General features: G+C 39.6%; 1 protein-coding gene across 7 annotated transcripts in view; it reads left to right on the plus strand.

The window, feature by feature from the left end:
- The window catches only part of LRMDA (leucine rich melanocyte differentiation associated), a 1405312-nt gene that overhangs the window by 477472 nt on the left and 905734 nt on the right, over window positions 1–22106 (plus strand). The window lies entirely within an intron of this gene.

Raw genomic sequence — 22106 nt, forward strand, 5'->3', positions numbered from 1 at the left:
GAGTGCACAGAGTTACAAGCAGATAAAATAGTGGTTCTTCAAATCCACTGTTTGTTGTATAGCAGTAGATAATTGTGACACTGGGTTAACGCACACACACATATTAAACTCCCGTTTAATGTACGAGCATTCACCTATTTCTTATATCTGAGAAGTTGCTGTTTTTAGATTTGAGTTCAGGCTGTTTTACCTGAAGACAGTCATTTCTCTCCATAATGTAGTCCGCTGTAAGCAGCAAGGTGTGAGGCATTGCATTTAGAACGTGTCCACTTCATAAAGGAAAAGGTGGTGTAAGGAGCATTGTCTGTTTCCTGTTTAGGCCAGTTCCCTTCCCATTAGGCCCCCTGGATCCAGAAGGGCCCATAGGAGAAGGTGTCTTGGTAAGGATATTTATTTCTGCAGCTCGCATCCATGGGGGAACCTGGGAAAATTTATAAATCTATCATTTCAAGTCATTAGGAGGCATGTTGGTCAGTGCAGGAGGCTCTCTGCTCATTAATTCAGGAGAGATTTACTTGTGTCGCCCTCATTAGTATTTATGGGATTTATCCACATCAATCGCTAGTGCATTAACAGGGAAATAACTAAACCTCCCAGGGTTGGTTGGTGCTAATAAAATGAGCTGGAAGTTCCAGAAATCACCGTGATCAGAAGTATTCTAAACCAGGGCCTGTAATTGATCCTTTCAAAGTACCCTCAGGATGTTTGCCTATTCGCTTCCCATCCAGTGGCATTTGCATATTAGCACAGTATCTAAGGCCTTCTGTGCAGCTTTCAGGCTAGAGCCCATTTTTGTACCATAAGATGATGGTGGGCGACCCAGTGGAGGGTTGAAAATATCATTGTCGAACCAGAGAACCTAGGTAAACAATGGGTTAAGTTTCTTATAATTCTTCTTTGTTTGGTCCTGGCGTATAAAAAAAAAAACCACCCTGCATGTAAATATATTTTTTATGTATTCTGAACATAAAGATAGCTCTGTCCTACCATATTGATTTATTAGATTCTCTGACATTTTAGTTGTGGTCGTTATGTTATATTTATGAGATGAATGTTGGATTCCCTCATTATGTTATCCTCATTTATTTTACATTTATGGCTGGTTGTGCATCGCTTTACAGTTAAAGCTTTATTGCAGCTGTTAGTGTTGGGGGGAGGGGAAGGCAAGTAGTTATTGATCAGAATTTACATGTTTACTGTTGTAATCATGATTTATTTAATGTTTGCACATATAAATATAAGCCCACTCTCTGAAATAAAAAATATATACTGTATCTATATTTTAGGAGCATTCTTGTCACTCTCATATGCTTTGGAGTAGAGAATTTGCGGTTGATCCAGTGTTCTGTAGATGAGCAGTTTCCATGCAGCCTGTTGGTGAAGAGTGTGGCCTTTGGAGCTGGACTGTATGGGTTCAAATCCCACCTGGATGGCTTACTGCTTGTGTCTTGGACTGTGATGTTTGCCCTTTCATGCTTCCAATTTTCATACCTATAAAATGGTATTAGTGCTTATAAACCATTGTGAAGATTGGAAGATTAATATTGGTAAAAGTACTTGGCACAGAGAAATTGCTTATTATCTGCTAGTCATTCAAACTCGAGTAAGTAGGTGGTAAGGTAGGTATATTGAAAAGGCTCAGTTATGTTCAAGTGGGAGCCTAGAATTTTTTGCGAGGGGCTGGCTTCCCTGGTGGCTCAGCGATAAAGAATCCTCCTGCAGTGCAGGAGCTGCAGGAACCTTGGGTTCAGTCCCTGCGTTGGGAAGACCCCTTGAAGGAGGGCATGACACCCACTCCATGATTCTTGTCTGGAGATTCCCATGAACAGAGGAGCTTGGCAGAATCCGTCCATAGGGTCACAAAGAGTCGGATATGACTGAGGTGACTTAGTACACACAGCAGATTTATTTAGGAGAAAAGTAGAAGATAATATAGGTATAAAGTGCTTAGATATTTTCATTTTTCGCAGAATTTTGTTTTTAATTCAGGTGATGAATTATTTGCAAAATTATCTTAATCAGACTGTTTAATCTAGAATATCTGGATCACAAGCTCCATTTGGAAGACAAAACTAATTTGCTGAATGAGTGAGTGAATGAATGCATGCTGATCTATAGTTTTCAAGGAAAACCTTGGATATGTTTGACTTGTTTTATTAAAAAAAATTTTTTTTTTAGTTTTTTATTTTTTAAATTTTAAAATCTTTAATTCTTACATGCGTTCCCAAACATGAACCCCCCTCCCACCTCCCTCCCCACAACATCTCTCTGGGTCATCCCCATGCACCAGCCCCAAGCATGCTGCACCCTGCGTCAGACATAGACTGGCGATTCAATTCTTACATGATAGTATACATGTTAGAATTCCCATTCTCCCAAATCATCCCACCCTCTCCCTCTCCCTCTGAGTCCAAAAGTCCGTTATACACATCTGTGTCCTTTTTCCTGTCTTGCATACAGGGTCGTCATTGCCATCTTCCTAAATTCCATATATATGTGTTAGTATACTGTATTGGTGTTTTTCTTTCTGGCTTACTTCACTCTGTATAATTGGCTCCAGTTTCATCCATCTCATCAGAACTGATTCAAATGAATTCTTTTTAACGGCTGAGTAATACTCCATTGTGTATATGTACCACAGCTTTCTTATCCATTCATCTGCTGATGGACATCCAGGTTGTTTCCATGTCCTGGCTATTATAAACAGTGCTGCAATGAACATTGGGGTACATGTGTCTCTTTCAATTCTGGTTTCCTCGGTGTGTATGCCCAGCAGTGGGATTGCTGGGTCATAAGGGAGTTCTATTTGCAATTTTTTAAGGAATCTCCACACTGTTCTCCATAGTGGCTGTACTAGTTTGCATTCCCACCAACAGTGTAGGAGGGTTCCCTTTTCTCCACACCCTCTCCAGCATTTATTGCTTGCAGATTTTTGGATCACAGCCATTCTGACTGGTGTGAAGTGGTACCTCATTGTGGTTTTGATTTGCATTTCTCTAATAATGAGTGATGTTGAGCATCTTTTCATGTGTTTGTTAGCCATCCATATGTCTTCTTTGGAGAAATGTCTATTTAGTTCTTTGGCCCATTTTTTGATTGGGTCGTTTATTTTTCTGAAGTTGAGCTGCAGAAGTTGCTTGTATATTTTTGAGATTAGTTGTTTGTCAGTTGCTTCATTTGCTATTATTTTCTCCCATTCAGAAGGCTGTCTTTTTACCTTGCTTATATTTTCCTTTGTTGTGCAGAAGCTTTTAATTTTAATTAGATCCCATTTGTTTATTTTTGCTTTTATTTCCAGAATTCTGGGAGGTGGATCATAGAGGATCCTGCTGTGATGTATGTTGGAGAGTGTTTTGCCTATGTTCTCCTCTAGGAGTTTTATAGTTTCTGATCTTACATTTAGATCTTTAATCCATTTTGAGTTTATTTTTGTGTGCGGTGTTAGAAAGTGATCTAGTTTCATTCCTTTACAAGTGGTTGACCAGTTTTCCTTGTATTAATTTCTGCTGTACAGTGAAATGAATCAGCTATAGGTATACATATATCCCCTCTTTTTTGGATTTCCTTCCCATTTAGATCATCACAGAGCACCGAGTTCCCTGTGATATACAATAGGTTCTTACTAGTTATCCATTTTATACATGAACTGAAGTAGCTCAGTCGTGTCCAACTCTTTACCAGGCTCCTCAGTCCACAGAATTTTCCAGGCAAGAGTACTGGAGTGGGTTGCCGTTTCCTTTTCCAGGGGATCTTTCCAACACAGGGATTGAACCTGGGTCTCCCGCACTGCAGGTAGACACTTTACCATCTGAGCCAATTTTATACATCAGTTCAGTTCAGTTGCTCAGTTGTGTCCGATCCTTTGCGACCCCATGAATCGCAGCACGCCAGGCCTCCCTGTCCATCACCAACTCCCAGAGTTTGCTCAGACTCGTGCCCATCGAGTCAGTAATGCCATCCAGCCATCTCATCCTCTGTCGTCCCCTTCTCCTCCTGCCCCTAATCCCTCCCAGCATCAGAGTCTTTTCCAATGAGTCAGCTCTTCACATGAGGTGGCCAAAGTACTGGAGCTTCAGCTTCAGCATCATTCCTTCCAAAGAAATCCCAGGGCTGATCTCCTTCAGAATGGACTGGTTGGATCTCCTTGCAGTCCAAGGGACTCTCAAGAGTGTTCTCCAACACCACAGTTCAAAAGCTTCAATTCTTCGGCACTCAGCTTTCTTCACATCCAACTCTCACATCCATACATGACCACTGGAAAAACCATAGCCTTGACTAGACGGACCTTAGTCGGCAAAGTAATGTCTCTGCTTTTGAATATGCTATCTAGGTTGGTCATAACTTTCCTTCCAAGGAGTAAGCGTCTTTTAATTTCATGGCTGCAGTCACCATCTGCAGTGATTTTGGAGCCCCCCAAAATAAAGTCTGACACTGTTTCCACTGTTTCCCCATCTATTTCCCATGAAGTGATGGGACCGGATGCCATGATCTTCATTTTCTGAATGTTGAGCTTTAAGCTGACTTTTTCACTCTCCACTTTCACTTTCATCAAGAGGCTTTTTAGTTCCTCTTCACTGTCTGCCATAAGGGTGGTGTCATCTGCATATCTGAGGTTATTGATATTTCTCCCAGCAATCTTGATTCCAGCTTGTGTTTCTTCCAGTCCAGCATTTCCCATGATGTACTCTGCACAGAAGTTAAATAAGCAGAGTGACAATATACAGCCTTTTCGTACTCCTTTTTCTATTTGGAACCAGTCTGTTTTTCCATGTCCAGTTCTAACTGTTGCTTCCTGACCTGCATACAGATTTCTCAAGAGGCAGGTCAGGTGGTCTGGCATGCCCATCTCTTTCAGAATTTTCCACAGTTTATTGTGATCCACACAGTCAAAGGCTTTGGCATAGTCAATAAAGCAGAAATACATGTTTTTCTGGAACTCTCTTGCTTTTTCCATGATCCAGCGAACGTTAGCAATTTGATCTCTGGTTCCTCTGCCTTTTCTAAAACCAGCTTGAACATCCAAAAGTTCACGGATCACGTATTGCTGAAGCCTGGCTTGGAGAATTTTGAGCATTACTTTACTAGCATATGAGATGAGTGCAATTGTGCGATAGTTTGAGCATTCTTTGGCATGGCCTTTCTTTGGGATTGGAATGAAAACTGACCTTTTCCAGTCCTGTACATAGTGGTGTCTATATGCCAATGCCAATCTCCCAATTTATCCCACCCTCCTTTCCCCCCTTGAATATATTTTTGATTGAACAGATGAAGAATATTCAGGAGTTTTGCCTTGGCCAAGAAAAAGAAGGATTCACTGAAGTCCAAAATTTAGCCTGAAGATTTATTTTCCTATATATTATCTTAAAATAGGTTTTCATTCCAGGTCTGCCATTAGTTAGCTTTAAAAGATCAACCTCACTCTGCCTGTCTTCTCATCTATCACTTGGGTTTAATAATACCTGTGTGTCAGGACACTCAAAGCTGGTGTACTGGGACAACCCTGAGGGATGGGATGGGGGAGGGAGGTGGGAGGAGGGTTCAGGATGGGGGACACATGTACACCCATGGCTGGTTCATGTCAGTGTATGGCAAAAACCACTACAATTGTACAGTAATTAGCCTCCAATGAAAATAAATAAATAAAAAATAATAATACCTGTTTGTGCTTTGTGCAATGCTCAGTCACTAAGTCGTGTCTGACTCTTTGCAACCCCATGGACTGTAGCCCACCAGGATCCTCTGTCCATGGGGTTTTCTAGGCAAGAATACTGGAGTGGGTTGCCACTTCCTCCTCCAGGGAGTCTTCCCGATCCAGGTATCAAAGCCACGTTTCCTTCATTGGCAGGTGGATTCTTTACCACTGAGCCACCTGTGAAGCCCCCCAATACCTGTATAGAGTACAATATAATAGTGACATGGACCCTGGGTAGAAATCAAAAGACATTTTACAGCCCCAAGTCTGCCACTGAATAGCTGTGGCAAAAGGCTTATTTATTTATTTTCTTTAAAGGGTCCAAGTCTCTTTCTGCAGGATCATGTTGAGAATCTGATGAGCTGATGTTGGTGATAGGACTCCAGATACTGTAAAGCACTACATAAATGTTAGGAACTGTTAATGATGCCACCTAACAAAGGTGTTGTAAAGATGAGATGCTAAGTGATTTGAAAAGGCTCTCAAAGAAGCAGCATGTGCTTTGTGACTATTGAAGACATAGGGAAGACCTGGCTCTATGATCCCATCATGTTCTGGGTGAGAATCCCAACTCTGCCCAAGAGACAAAGGCCTAAAAGAACCCCAGACTCCCTGGATCCTTGGTTCCAAGGAATGTTACTCCTTTATTCAGCGCTTGCGCTACTATTTGCCCATATCCTTAGAGAAAAAATAAGTCTTGCCTTTGTAATTTACATATTGTTTGTTGGGTACAAGACTGTGTATTTTATTTGCAGCATTTAATGTAAGTCACATGTTCTGCCCTGGTACTGGCGACTCAGCATTTGCATTTTACACTTTACAATTTGGCAGTGATTCTTTGAAATAATTTACTTTTATCGTCTTGCTTCAGATTTTCAAGTAATAATCCATCTAGCAAAGCAGTTTATCCGTCTGTATATTCACTTCTGTTTTGAGGCTCTTGAGGAGAATGAAATGATTTTTAATCATATTTCTAGGCCACTCATCATAATTAAGTTTAGAATTATGAATTGTGTACACCTCATCATTACATCATACCTCTCTGTGATAAGTAAGTGAATCAGAGATCATCACAGGATTTTCAGAGCCTTTCAGGGTGGTTTATGGCTTTTAAAGAAAAACCTCCAAATTTCTCCCAGTACCTTAAAACATTCTAGGAAAACCTGCAATGTTTCCCTTCTTTTTATCCTCTATCTGGAAAGGCTGTTGCTTGTTAAATCCCCCCTAAATCACTTGAACTCTGAAAATTTTATAGAAAAAGTTAATCAAAACTGAACCTCAAATATATTCTGAGTGAAATAAGTCATGCACAAAAGAATACTTACTATATGTTTTCATTTTTATGTCATTCTAGAACTAGTCTGGAGTTGCTTCTGGGGGACAGAGATTAACTTGTGAAAGTCACTTAGTTGTGTGCAACTCTTTGTGACCCCATAGACTCTACAGTTTGTGGAATTCTCCAGGTCAGGATACTGGAGTGGGTAGCCTTTCCCTTCTCCAGGAGATCTTCCCAACCCAGGGATTGAACCCAGGTTTCCTGCATTGCAGGAGGATTCTTTACCAGCTGAGCCAAAAGGGAAGCCCAAGAATACTGGAGTGGATAGCCCATCTCTTTAGTGGATCTTCCTAACCCAGGAATCCAACCAGGGTCTCCGGCATTGCAGGCATATTCTTTACCAATTGACTTATCAGGGAAGTCCAACTGGGTGAGATGGTGTAAATTAGAAATGTTCTAGATCTTGATAGAGGTAGTTAAATACACACTCAAGTGCCTATATTTGTCAAAACTGATTAAATTGTACACTGAAGATCTATGCATTTCACTCTATGCAAATACATCTCAGGGGTTTCCCTGGTGGTTCAGGGAAAGAATGGCAAAGAGTTCTTTACCAGAGTTCCCTGGTAAAGAATCCACCTGCTAATATAGGAAATACGGGTTTGATCCCTGGATCAGGAAGATCCCCTGGAGAAGGAAATGGCAAGCTACTCCAGTATTTCTGCCTGCGAACTCCCATGGGCAGAGGAGCCTGGTGAGCTATAGTCCCTGGGGTCATGAAAGAGTTGGACATGACTTAGCGACTAAGCAACAGCAACTACATCTCAATAAAAGAATTAAAAAATTAACTATGGCCTGTTGTTTCCATGTGTCATTTTAGGTGCACTTTTACTGATGACCATAAGCTATGGAAGATTTGAGGCGATATGGTGCCTTTTCCTTATACCTTCTAAGCCAGGGCTTGAAAAGATGTTGTATCACAATACCAGTTCTTCTAAGTCATTGGAGGTTTAAAAAAAGTAATTTGCCAGCTCTGTTAGCCGTGGATATTCAAGTGGGTACCTGCTGTCTGTTAACTTTTATAAGAAGCCGTTACTCATTCTAAAAATGTTCCCTTCTTCTGCCATTTGACTTATATGGAGGAATAATTTCTTGGCTAATTTTTTTGGGAGGGTGCACGCTTCTGAAATACAAATCCACTTCTAATGAATCATTATCATGTACTACCATAAAGGTTATTCACTGAAAGCTTCAGAAAAAAAGCAATGAAAACTAATTTTGATTGTTAATGGAAATGTATTTTTAGTCTTAAAGAGCTTCCCTCGGCAATAATTATAGTTATGCCTCTTGGGTGTTTTGGGACTTTTAAATTTACATCGAGTAGCTCTTTTTCATTTAGCAGTTAATCTTTTAACAGAGCTCAGCAAATTTGTTCTTCAGTCTACTATTAGGGAAGGATTGATGGAGAGTTCAGTTTTCTTTACCCCCTTCATAGTCCCTGCACGTGCCCAGGCTTCACTTGTTCTTGTGTTAGGCTATGTCCTGGGATGACTGTGGGACATGGGCAGCTGAGGCTGGCAGAGAGAGGCTTGAGATGCAGGCCTTGCTTTCCTGCTGTCAGGAGGCATCGGGACACAAGTAGCTGCCTCTGCCTTATGCAGCACAGAATTGCTGCACAGCAAGTGAGCTCCTAGAATGCTTTCGCTGCAAGTGGGCAAAGCTCAACACTGCAGCCTACGGATTGGAAAACACAGCCTGTAAGGAGACTGCCTTGCAGCTGCCCTGCCTCTGGTTTCAGACTCCAAAGCATCTGTAGGAAGATTCAAAACAACAAGAGGCAGAGCTACTAAATTTTAGCAACTGAGACCGTTTGCTGGTTGTGCTGATTCTTGGCTGGTTTCAGAGAGAGGCAGGGACTGCTTGAGGAAGTGGGAAGGGGTTCTGGCAGGAAGTTTGCTGAGGTTCTGCCCTCTTGTTAAAGAACAGAATGGTGCCAATTAACCCAGTCACCTGATTAGAGAAAGCCCAGGCCACCACTGAGAATCCTTCTCCTGATGAAAAATGACCTCCCTCCCCACCATGAAACTAGGGAGCAGCCAGACATTTGGGTATTTGCAAAGCAGCACTGTACATTAGGGAACGGTTTAAATTAATCCTGTGTACTGCGGCTCCCAGAATGGAAGCCAGCCCCACATGTCAATAAATCTAGATCTGTTTGAAGCTCATGTCACTAAATCTTCGTCTTGACTGTTTGCTGGTGGTGTCAAGAGCTGCCCTGGAAGATGAATTTGAGGGGAGGATGAAAAAGGAACCATATTAAACTGCAGCTCTGATAAGTTTAGTTAAGAGGCAGGAGATGTGTCCTTGCCGTGACATTCAGTGGCTGATATTTGTTTCCCTTTAAATAATATGCTGTACATCTGTGAGAATGATGGTTTAGGGCTGGTGACATTGCATTTCCACCAAGGTTACTGCCTCCTGGACAGGCAGGCTCTCTCCTTTCTTTCTCTATCCCACACCCTGTCAATAAATATCCTCTTGTTGGAGGAAGTGAGATACAGATTTTAGAGGTAACACCAGAGCGTCCTCATTTCTAGAAGCAGTGAGGTTCAGCTCCTATGTAGGGAAAGGGTGAAGGGGTAGAGGGAAATGAAAGGGACCATGAGAAGCAGTTTTCTTTATGAAAATGTCCCAGGGAGCCAATAGCACCCAGTGGGGAGAGCTTTGAGAATACCAGAGTTTTGAGAATTTTTCCCTGAAAACCTTGTTTTCATAAACCAAGATATGGAAATCTGGGTACTCAGGACTTTGTGTTCTATTTTTCCCTGCAATTCCCCTGTCCAGTTATCTTGTTTTTTCCTTACTGTAATTGCAGATCTATGACTGATGACAGCCGTCAACAAACTTCTTGTGTAAAGGGCCAGATAGTAAATATTTTCAGCTTTGTAGGCCAATACAGCCTCTGCTGTAACTATTCCACTCTGTCCTTGCAGCCCAAAAGCAACCCTAGCCTATCCATAAATGAGTGGATGTGTCTGTATTATGGCCACTGACAGTTTTTTTTTTCTGTGATATTTTTTAAAAATATTTTTTAATTGGAGTAAAATTGCTTTAAAATGTTGTGTAACTTTCTGCTTACTACAACATGAATCAATTGTAAGTACACATATATCCCTTCCTTCTTGAGCCTCCTTCCTACCCATCCCCACGCTACCCCTCTAGCTGATCAGAGTTCTAAAGCTGAGATTCCTGGGACACTGACATTTGAATTTGATATGATATCTGTTGTCATGAAAGATTATCCTTCTTTTGATTTTTTCAGCTATTTAAAAATATAAAAATCAGTCTTAACTTGCAGGCTGTACAAAAACAGATAGTGGACTGGATTTGGACCATGAATGGAGTTTTCTGACCTCTGACCTTTGTTTTTTCTCTGTCTTGTTGCTTTCCTTTTATCAGTGTGAAAAGATGATAGCTGTCCCTTTAGGGAGGACAGTATTGCCAACCTAAAGATTAAGTCCATGGCTGTATTCAGCCAAGATGTAATGGATACGGATGAAAACAAAGCTGGCTTTGACAACCCAAGTTCCCACACCAACCCTTTGTTAATACATATTAGCTGTGTGACCTCAGGTTGCTCAGTTAACCTCTCTGAACCCCAGTTTTCTTTTTATTTTTCTGTAATTGGGTAATTATACTTTCCTTGCCTATATTACATTTTTTTATAGATCAAGTTAAGAGAAATGAGAGTTGTTAGTAAACAATAAATCATTGTATGAATATAAGACCTTGGCATTGTTCTCAGTGCTTTACCCACGTGGGTTCTTCTTGTTAACTAGTTTGTTGTTAATATTAAACGATTAAACCTTCTCTATTTTAGCTGCAAAAATAGAGCTAGAATTTGACTTGTAAAAGGAAGAAAACAAATATTCTTGTTTCCCCCCTTTTCTTAGACTCTCCAACTTTTCAAACTATTTCTACCAGTGCATCAGATGCTCAGCCTACATGAAATGATGCAGTTTAAGCTGTCCCACTGCTCAGAAACCTTTGCCTTCTCACAGTTTGGTCAGTCTTCAGTTCAGTTCAGTTCAGTTGCTCAATCGTGTCTGACTCTTTGTGACCCCATGCATCGCAGCACGCCAGGCCTCCCTGTCCATTACCAACTCCCAGAGTTCACTCAAACTCATATCCATAGAGTCGGTGATGCCATCCAACCATCTCATCCTTGGTTGTCCCCTTCTTCTCCTATCCCCAATCCCTCCCAGCTTCAGAGTCTTTTCCAGTGGGTCAGCTCTTCGCATGAGGTGGCCAAAGTATTGGAGTTTCAGCTTTAGCATCAGTCCTTACAATGAACACCCAGGACTGATCTCCTTTATAATGGACCAGTTGGATCTCCTTGAAGTCCAAGGGACTCTCAAGAGTCTTCTCCAACACCACAGTTCAAAAGCATCAATTCTTCGGCACTCAGCTTTCTTCACAGTCCACCTCTCACATCCATACATGACCACAGGAAAAACCATAGCCTTGACTAGATAGACCTTTGTTGGCAAAGTAATGTCTCTGCTTTTGAATATGCTATCTAGGTTGGTCATAACTTTCCTTTCAAGGAGTAAGCGTCTTTTAATTCTATGGCTGCAGTCACCATCTGCAGTGATTTTGGAGCCCCCCAAAATAAAGTCTGACACTGTTTCCACTGTTTTCCCATCTATTTCCCATGAAGTGATGGGACCAGATGCCACGATCTTCGTTTTCTGAATGTTGAGCTTTAAGCCAACTTTTTCACTCTCCTCTTTCACTTTCATCAAGAGGCTTTCGTTTCCAAGGCAAACCATTGAATATCACAGTAATCCAAGCCTATGCCCCAACCAGTAATGCTGAAGAAGCTGAAGTTGAATGGTTCTATGAAGACCTACAAGACCTTTTAGAACTAACACCCAAAAAAGATGTCTTTTTCATTTTAGGGGACTGGAAAGCAAAAGTACGAAGTCAAGAAACACCTGGGGTAACAGGCAAATTTGGCCTTGGAATACGGAACGAAGCAGGGCAAAGACTAATAGAGTTTTGCCAAGAGAATGCACTGGTTGTAGCAAACATGCTCTTCCAACAACACAAGAGAAGACGCTACACATGGACATCACCAGATGGTCAACACCAAAATCAGGTTGATTATATTCCTTGCAGCCAAAGATGAAGAAGCTCTATACAGTCAGAAAAAACTAGACCGGGAGCTGACTGTGGCTCAGATCATGATCTCCTTATTGCCAAATTCAGACTTAAATTGAAGAAAGTAGGGAAAACCACTAGACCATTCAGGTATGACCTAAATCAAATCCCTTATGATTATACAGTGGAAGTGAGAAATAGATTTAAGGGACTAGATCTGATAGATAGAGTGCCTGATGAACTATGGACGGAGGTTCATGACATTGTACAGGAGACAGGGATCAAGACCATCCCCATGGAAAAGAAATGCAAAAAAGCAAAATGGCTGTCTGGGGAGGCCTTACAAATAGCTGTGGTCAATCTTAGTGATCCTTTAAGGTTCAACTGAAGTGCCACCTTATCCAGGAAATCCTGCATGGCTGTCTTCAACCCATGCAATCCTGTCCTATATAAATGACCACACCAGGACCATACCTTGAGAAAGATATCCTTTTCCCCAAAAGTCATAGAGCTTTTAAGAAAAGGGTAGATGCAAGGAGGCTGCAGGTCAACCAAGCAGAATGCTTTTCTTGAGCAGGGTGTCCTTTTTTTGATTCAGAGTCCCTCTGAAATCACTTACTCCTGCCTCGTGGGAGAGAGGTCCAGATATGAAATCAGGAAATTCTGTGGAAGTTACTCTGACAAGTGACATCACAGAACTGTTTTTTTCTGCTACAGTATTCCATCTGTTTAGCCTGTTACACTTTTCAAACATGTTAATGTCCACTAGCTCTTTTGAACATGCTAGTAAAGTAATGCTTAAAATTCTCCAAGCCAGGCTTCAGCAATACGTGAACTGTGAACTTCCAGATGTTCAAGTTGGTTTTAGGAAAGGCAGAGGAACCAGAGATCAAATTGGCAACATCCCCTTGATCATCGAAAAAGCAAGAGAGTTCCAGAAAAACATCTATTTCTGCTTTATTGACTATGCCAAAGCCTTTGACTGTATGGATCACAATAAACGGTGGAAAATTCTGAAAGAGATGGGCATGCCAGACCACTTGACCTGCCTCGTGAGAAACCTGTATGCAGATCAGGAAGCAACAGTTAGAACTGGACATGGAACAACAGACTAGTTCCAAATAGGATATGGAGTATGTCAAGGCTGTATATTGTCACCCTGCTTTTGTAATTTTTGTCTTTTTCAATTTCAGTTTCCTCAGGGTATATGCCTAGGAGTGGGATTGCTAGGTCATGTGGTGGTTTTCTTTGTATTTTTAAGGAGTCTCCATACTATATTCCACAGTGGCTGTATCAATTTACATTTCTACACTCTCCACACCCTCTCCAGCATTTATTGTTTGTAGACTTTTATGATGACTATTCTGACCTGTGTGAGGTGATATCTCATTGTAGTTTTGATTTGCATTTCTCTAATAATGAATGATGTTGAGCATCTTTTCACGTGTTTGTTAGCCATCTGTATGTCTTCTTTGGAGAAATGTCCGTTTAGGTCTTTTCCCCACTTTTTGATTGGATTGTTTGTTTTTCTGGTATTAAGTTGTATGAGCTGCTTGTGTATTTTAGAAATTTAATCCCCTGTCAGTTGTTTCATTTGCTAATATTTTTTCCCATTCTGAGGGTTGTCTTTTCACCTTGCTTATAGTTTCCTTTGCTGTGCAAAATCTTTTAAGTTTAATCAGGTCCCACTTGTTAACTTTTGTTTTTATTTCCATTCTTCTAGGAGGTGGGTCATAGAGGATCTTGCTTTGATTTATGTCATCGAGTGTTCTGCCTATGTTTTCCTCTAAGAGTTTTATAGTTTCTGGTCTTATATTTAGGTCTTTAATCCATTTTGAGTTTATCTTTGTGTATGGTATTAGGAAGTGTTGTAATTTCATTCTTTTACATGTAGCTGTCCAGTTTTCCCAGCACCATTTATTGAAGAGGCTATCTTTGCTCCATTGTATATTCTTGCCTCCTTTGTCAAAGTAAGGTATCCATAGGTGCATGGATTTATTTCTGGGCTTTCGATCTTGTTCCATTGGTCTATATTTCTGTTTTTGTGCCAGTACCATACTGTCTTGATGACTGTAGCTTTGTAGTATAATCTGAAGTCAGGAAAGTTGATTCCTCTGGCTCTATTCTTCTTTCTCAATGCTTTGGCCATTTGGGGTCCTTTGTATTTCCATTTGAATTGTGAAATTTTTGTTCTAGTTCTATGAAGAATACCATTGGTAATTCGATAGGGATTGCATTGAATCTGTAGATTACATTTGGTAGTATAAATATTGATTCTTCCTACCCAGGAACTTGGAATATCTCTCATCTGTTTATGTCATCTTTGATTTCTTTCATTTGTGTCTAATAATTTTCTGTGTACAGTTCTTTTGTCTCCTTAGGTAGGTTTATACCTAGATATTTAATTATTTTTGTTGCAATGGCAAATGGGATTGATTCTTTAATTCATCCTTCTGATTTTTCACTGTTACTATATAGAAATACAAGTGATTTCTGTGTATTGATTTTTGTATCCTGCAACTTTGCTAAATTCACTGATTAGCTCTAGTAATTTTCTGATACTGTCTTTAGGATTTTCTATGTACAATATCATGTCATCTGCAAACAGTGAGCACTTTACTTCTTTTCTGTTCTGGATTCCTTTTATTTCTTTTTCTTCTCTGATTTCTGTAGCTAGGACTTCCAGAACTATGTTGAATAACCGTGGTGAAAGTGGACCCCCTTGTCTTGTTCCTGATCTTAGGAGGGATGCTTTCAGTTTTTCACCACTGAGAATAATTTTTGCTGTAGGCTTCTCATATATGGCCTTTATTATGTTGAGGTAGGTTCCTTCTATGCCCATTTCTTGAGGAATATTAATCATAAATGGGTACTGAATTTTGACAAGGCTTTTTCTGCATCTATTGAGATTATCATGTGGTTTTTATCTTTCAATTTATTAATATGGTGTATCATGGTGATTGATTCGCATATATTGAAGAACCCTTGAATCCCTGGAATAAGCCCAACTTGATCATGGTATATGTGTTTTTTGATGTGTTGCTGAATTCTGTTTGCTAAAATTCTGTTGAGGATTTTTGCATCTATGTTCATCAGTGATATTGGCCTGTAGTTTTCTTTTTTGTGTTGTCTTTGTCTGGTTTTGGTATCAGGGTGATGGTGGCCTTGTAGAATTAGTTGGAAGTGTTCCTTCCTTTGCAATTTTTTAAGAGTTTTAGAAGGATAGGCCCTTCTTTGCATGAAATGTTCCCTTGGTATCTAATTTTCTTTTTTTTTTTTTCTTTTTTTTTATTTTTTAAATTTTAAAATATTTAATTCTTACATGCATTCCCAAACATGAACCCCCCTCCCACCTCCCTCCCCATAACATCTTTCTGGGTCATCCCCATGCACCAGCCCCAAGCATGCTGCATCCTGCGTCAGACATAGACTGGCGATTCGATTCAAATGATAGTATACATGTTAGAATGTCATTCTCCCAAATCATCCCACCCTCTCCCTCTCCCTCTGAGTCCAAAAGTCCATTATACACATCTGTGTCTCTTTCCCTGTCTTGCATACAGGGTCGTCATTGCCATCTTCCTAAATTCCATATATATGTGTTAGTATACTGTATTGGTGTTTTTCTTTCTGGCTTACTTCACTCTGTATAATCGGCTCCAGTTTCATCCATCTCATCAGAACTGATTCAAATGAATTCTTTTTAACTGCTGAGTAATACTCCATTGTGTATATGTACCACAGCTTTCTTATCCATTCATCTGCTGATGGACATCTAGGTTGTTTCCATGTCCTGGCTATTATAAACAGTGCTGCGATGAACATCTTGAAGCGATCTCTAGCCTACCCCATTCTGTTGTTTTCCTCTATTCCTTTGCATTGATCGCTGAGGAAGGTTTTCTTGTCTCTGCTTGCTATTCTTTGGAACTCTGCATTCAGATGCTTATATCTTTCCTTTTCTCCTTTGCTTTTTGCTTCTCTTCTTTTCACAGCTATTTATAAGGCCTCCTCAGACAGCCATTTTGCCTTTTTGCATTTCTATTTCTTGGGGATGGTCTTGATCCCTGTCTCCTGTACAACGTCACAAACCTCCATCCATAGTTCATCAGGCACTCTATCTATCAGATCTAGTCCCTTAAAACTATTTCTCATTTCCACTATATAATCATAAGGGATTTGATTTAGGTCATACCTGAATGGTCTAGTGGTTTTCCCTACTTTCTTCAATTTAAGTCTGAATTTGGCAATAAGGAGATCATGATCTGAGCCACAGTCAGCTCCCGGTCTAGTTTTTTCTGACTGTATAGAGCTTCTTCATCTTTGGCTGCAAGGAATATAATCAACCTGATTTTGGTGTTGACCATCTGGTGATGTCCATGTGTAGCGTCTTCTCTTGTGTTGTTGGAAGAGCATGTTTGCTACAACCAGTGCATTCTCTTGGCAAAACTCTATTAGTCTTTGCCCTGCTTCGTTCCGTATTCCAAGGCCAAATTTGCCTGTTACCCCAGGTGTTTCTTGACTTCGTACTTTTGCTTTCCAGTCCCCTAAAATGAAAAAGACATCTTTTTTGGGTGTTAGTTCTAAAAGGTCTTGTAGGTCTTCATAGAACCATTCAACTTCAGCTTCTTCAGCGTTACTGGTTGGGGCATAGGCTCGGATTACTGTGATATTGAATGGTTTGCCTTGGAAATGAACAGAGATCATTCTGTCATTTTTGAGATTGCATCCAAGTACTGCATTTCAGACTCTCTTGTTGACCATGATGGCTACCCCATTTCTTCTAAGGGATTCCTGCCCGCAGTAGTAGATATAATGGTCATCTGAGTTAAATTCACCCATTCTAGTCCATTTTAGTTCGCTGATTCCTAGAATGTCAGTGTTCACTCTTGCCATCTCTTGTTTGACCACTTCCAATTTGTCTTGATTCATGGACCTAACATTCCAGGTTTCTATACTAACAGAAGCAGAAGATATTAAGAAGAGGTGGCAAGAATACACAGAAGAACTGTACAAAAAAGATCTTCATGACCCAGATAATCACGATTGTGTGATCACTCACCTAGAGCTAGACATCCTGGAATGTGAAGTCAAGTGGGCCTTAGGAAGCATCACTACAAACAAAGCTAGTAGAGGTGATGGAATCTCAGTTGAACTATTTTAAATCCTGAAAGATGGTGCTGTGAAAGTGCTGCACTCAATATGCCAACAATCTTGGAAAACTCAACAGTGGCCACAGGACTGGAAAAGGTCAGTTTTCATTCCAATCCCAAAGAAAGGCAATGCCAAAGAATGCTCAAACTACCACACAATTGCACTCATCTCACATTCTAATAAAGTAATGCTCAAAATTCTCCAAGCCAGGCTTCAGCAATATGTGAACCATGAACTTCCAGATGTTGAAGCTGGTTTTAGAAAAGGCAGAGGAACTAGAGATCAAATTGCCAACATCCCCTGGATCATGGAAAAAGCTAGAGAGTTCCAGAAAAACATCTGTTTCTGCATTATTGACTATTCCAAAGCCTTTGGCTGTGTGGATCACAATCAACTGTGGAAAATTCTTCAAGAGATGGGAATACCAGACCACCTGACCTGCCTCTTGAGAAATCTATATGCAGGTCAGGAAGCAACAGTTAGAACTGGACATGGAACAACAGATTGGTTCGAAATAGGAAAAGGAGTATGTCAAGGCTGTATATTGTCACCCTGCTTATTTAACTTATATGCAGAGTACATCATGAGAAACGCTGGACTGGATGAAGCACAAGCTGGTATCAAGACTGCCGGGAGAAATATCAGTAACCTCAGATATGCAGATGACACCACCCTTATGGCAGAAAGTGAAGAGGAACTAAAGAGCCTCTTGATGAAAGTGAAAGAGGAGAGTGAAAAAGTTGGCTTAAAGCTCAACATTCAGAAAACTAAGATCATGGCATCTGGTCCCATCATTTCATGGGAAATACATGGGGAAACAGTGGAAAGTGTCAGACTTTATTTTTGGGGGTCTTGAAAATCACTGCAGATGGTGACTGCAGCCATAAAATTAAAAGACGCTTACTCCTTGGAAGAAAAGTTATGACCAACCTAGATAGCATATTCAAAAGCAGAGACATTACTTTGCCAACAAAGGTCCGTCTAGTCAAGACTATGGTTTTTTCAGTGGTCATGTATGAATGTGAGGGTTGGATGGTGAAGAAAGCCGAGCACCGAAGAATTGATGCTTTTGAACTGTGGTGTTGGAGAAGACTCTTGAGAGTCCCTTGGACTTCAAGGAGATCCAACCAGTCCATTATAAAGGAGGTCAGTCCTGGGTGTTCATTGGAGGGACTGATGCTAAAGCTGAAAGTCCAATACTTTGGCCACCTCATGCAAAGAGCTGATTCATTGGAAAAGATCCTGATATTGGGAGGGATTGAGGGCAGGAGGAGAAGGGAATGACAGAGGATGAGATGGCTGGATTGCATCATCGACCTGATGGACATGAGATTGAGTGAACTCCGGGAGTTGGTGATGGACAGGGAGGCCTGGCGTGCTGCAGTCTTGAGGTTGCAAAGAGTCATGACTGAGCCACTGAACTGAACTGAACTAGATGGATAGGCAGTAGCTTTTCTTAAATGTTTGATAGAATTCTCCTGTGAAGCCATCTCGTCCTGGGCTTTTGTTTTTTGGAAGATTTTTTATCACAGCTTCAGTTTCACTGGTGTAATTGGGTTGTTCAAAATTTGTATTTCTTCCTGATTCAGCCTTAGAAGATTGAAGTTTTCTAAGAATCTGTCCATTTCTTCCAGGTTATCCATCTTATTCCCACAGAGTTGTTCATAATAGTCTCTTATAATCCTTTGTATTTCTGCATTGTCTGATGTAACCTTTCCTTTTTCACTTCCAGTTTTGTTGATTTGATTTTTCTCCCTTTTTTTCTTGATGAGTCTGGCTAATGGTTTGTCAGTTTTGTTTTATCTTCTCAAAGAACCAGCTTTAAGTTTTACTACTCTTTACTATCGTTTCTTTCATTTCTGTTTCAGTTATTTCGCTCAGATATTTATGAGTTCTTTCTTTCTACTAATTTTGGGATTTTTTTTGTTCTTCTTTTTCCAGTTTTTTAGGTATAAATTTAGGTTGTCTGTTAAAATGTTTTTCTTGGTTCTTGAGGTAGGATTGTACTGCTATAAACTTCCCTCTTAGAACTGCTTTTGATGCATCTTATAAGTTTTGAGTTGTCATGTTTTCATTGTCATTTGTTTCTAGAAATTTTTAAATTTCCCTTTTGACTTCTTCAGTAACCTGTTGGTTATTTAGAAATGTGTAGTTTATTCTCCATGTGTTTGTGTTTCTTACAGTTTTTTTTTTCTTGTAATTGACATTTAGTCTCATAGCATTGTAGTCGTAGAAGATGCTTGATACAATTTTGATTTTCTTAAATTTAGTGAGATTTGATTTGTCACCCAAGATGTGGTCTGTTCTGGAAAATGTTCCATGTGCACTTGAGAAGAAGGTATATTCTTCTGCATTTGGATGGAATGTCCCTGAAGATATCAATGAAATCCATCTCATGATCTGTCCATTATGTGAATGTGGTGTTAAAGTCTCCTACTATTATGGTGATATTGTCAGTTTCTCCTTTTTGTCTGTTAGTGTTTGTTTTATGTATTGAGGCACTCCTATGTTGGATGCATAGATATTTACAATTTTTATGTCTTCCTCTTGGATTGATCCCTTGATCATTATGTAGTGTCCTTCCTTATCTCTTGAATATTTTTTATTTTAAGGTCTATTTTTGTCTGATATGAGGATTGCTCCTCCAGCTTTCTTTTGTTTCCCATTTGCATGCAATCTATCTTTCCATCCTCTGACTTTCAGTCTGTATGTGTCGTTAGGCCTGAAGTGGGTTTCTTGTAGACAACATATATATAGCTCTTGTTTTTGTATCCATTCAGCCAGTCTGTGTCTTTTGGTTGGAGCATTTAATCTATTTACATTTAAAGTAATTGTTAATATGTATGTTCCTATTGTCATTTTCTTAATTGTTTGGGGTTGATTTTGTAGGTCTTTTTTCTCATCTTGTATTTCTTGACTATATAAGTCCCTTTAACATTTGTTGTAAAGCTGGTTTGGTGGTATTGAATTCTCTTAACTTTTGCTTGTCTGAAAAGCTTTTTATTTCTCCATCAATTTTGAATGAGATCCTTGCCAGGTACAGTAATCTTGGTTGTAGACTTTTCCCTTTCAGTACTTTAGATATATCCTGCCATTCCCTTCTGGCCTGCAGTGTTTCTGCTGAAAGATCAGCTGTTAAGCGTATAGGTTTCCCTTGTATGTTACTTGTTGCTTCTGCCTTGCTGCTTTTAATATTCTTTCTTTGTGTTCCATCTTCGTTAGTTTGATTAGTGTGTGTTTTGTCACGTTTCTCCTTGCATTTATCCTGTATGGGGCTCTTTGTGCCTCTTGGACTTGATTGACTATTTCCTTTTCCATGCTGGAGAAATTTTCAACTATAATCTCTTCAAAAATTTTCTCATACCCTTTCTTTTTCTCTTCTTCTTCTGGGACCCCTATAATTCAAATGTTGGTGCATTTGATATTGTCCCAGAGGTCTCTGAGACTATCCTCAGTTCTTTTCATTCTTTTTACTTTATTCTGCTCTTCAGAAGTTATTTCTACCATTTTATCTTCCAGCTCACTGATTCATTCTTCTACTTTAGCTCTTCTGCTATTGTTTCCTTCTAGACTATTTTTAATTTCAGTAATTGTGTTGTTTGTCTCTGTATGTTTTTTTTTTTAGTTCTTCTAGGTCTTTGTTAATTGATTGCTGCATTTTCTCCATTTTGTTTTCAAGGTTTTTAATCATTTTACTATCATTATTGTGAATTCCTTTTGAGGTAGTTTGCCTATTTCCTTTTCACTTATTTGGACTTCTGCATTTCTAGTTTGTTCCTTCATTTGTGTAGTATTTATCCGCATTTTCATTATCATTATTTTTTTAACTTATTGTGTTTGAGGTCTCCTTTTCTCAGCCTTCAAGGAAAGTTGAATTCTTTCCTTGAAGAAGGTTAAATTCTTTGTTCCTTTTGGTTTCTGCCCTCCTAAATTTGGTCAAGTGGTTTGTGTAAGCTTCATATAGGGTGTGATTTGTGCTGAGTTTTTGTTTGTTTTTCCTCTGATAGGCAAGGCTGAGTAAGGTGGTAATCCTGTCTGCTGATGATTGGGATTGTATTTTTGTTTTATTTGTTGTTTAGATGAGGCATCCTGCACAGGGTGCTACTGGTGTTATGGTGATGCTAGGTCTTATATTCAAGTGGTTTCATTCGTGTGAGTTCTCACTATTGATACTCCCTAGGATTAGTTCTCTGGTAGTCTAGGGTCTTGGAGTCAGTGCTCCCATTCCCAAGGCTCAGGGCTTGATTTCTGGTCAGGAACGAAGATTCCACAAGTGGTTTGTTATGGCATTAAGTGAGATTAAAACAAATATCCAAAAACAAGAAACCAAAGATAACCTCAGACATATGGCAGTTACAAAATCAAGCAAATAATAATTAAAATAATGGAATATACACGTGTACATATACACCCATGAGCAAAGTCAAAACAGCCCAACAAAAATACAGTACAGTAGGTTGACCCAGTGAACAGAATAAATAAAAAATTATATATACCAGTTAAGAACAAAACTAAGCACAAACTGGAAAACAAAACTAAAGCAAGGTGCCAAGTGGGGAATAAAGCAATGAAAACAAAACTAACAAATATGTTGAGAGGGAAGAGAAAGAAAGGAAAAATAGATATGGAAAGTTAAATTGTGGTAGATGAAGAAGATTTATATACATTAAAGATTAACTGCAAGGGGAAAAGAACAGTAGGAAAGGCAAACAAAGGAATAAATGTAGAAACAAATATAATAGGTTTAAAAAATTAGAAATTAAAATTATAAAAAACAGAGGAAGAAAGAAACAAGGACAGAAAAAGGGAACCTCCACAGAACTG

This window comes from Ovis canadensis, chromosome 25 (assembly GCF_042477335.2).
Source record: "Ovis canadensis isolate MfBH-ARS-UI-01 breed Bighorn chromosome 25, ARS-UI_OviCan_v2, whole genome shotgun sequence".
NCBI classification, from domain to species: Eukaryota; Metazoa; Chordata; class Mammalia; order Artiodactyla; family Bovidae; genus Ovis; species Ovis canadensis.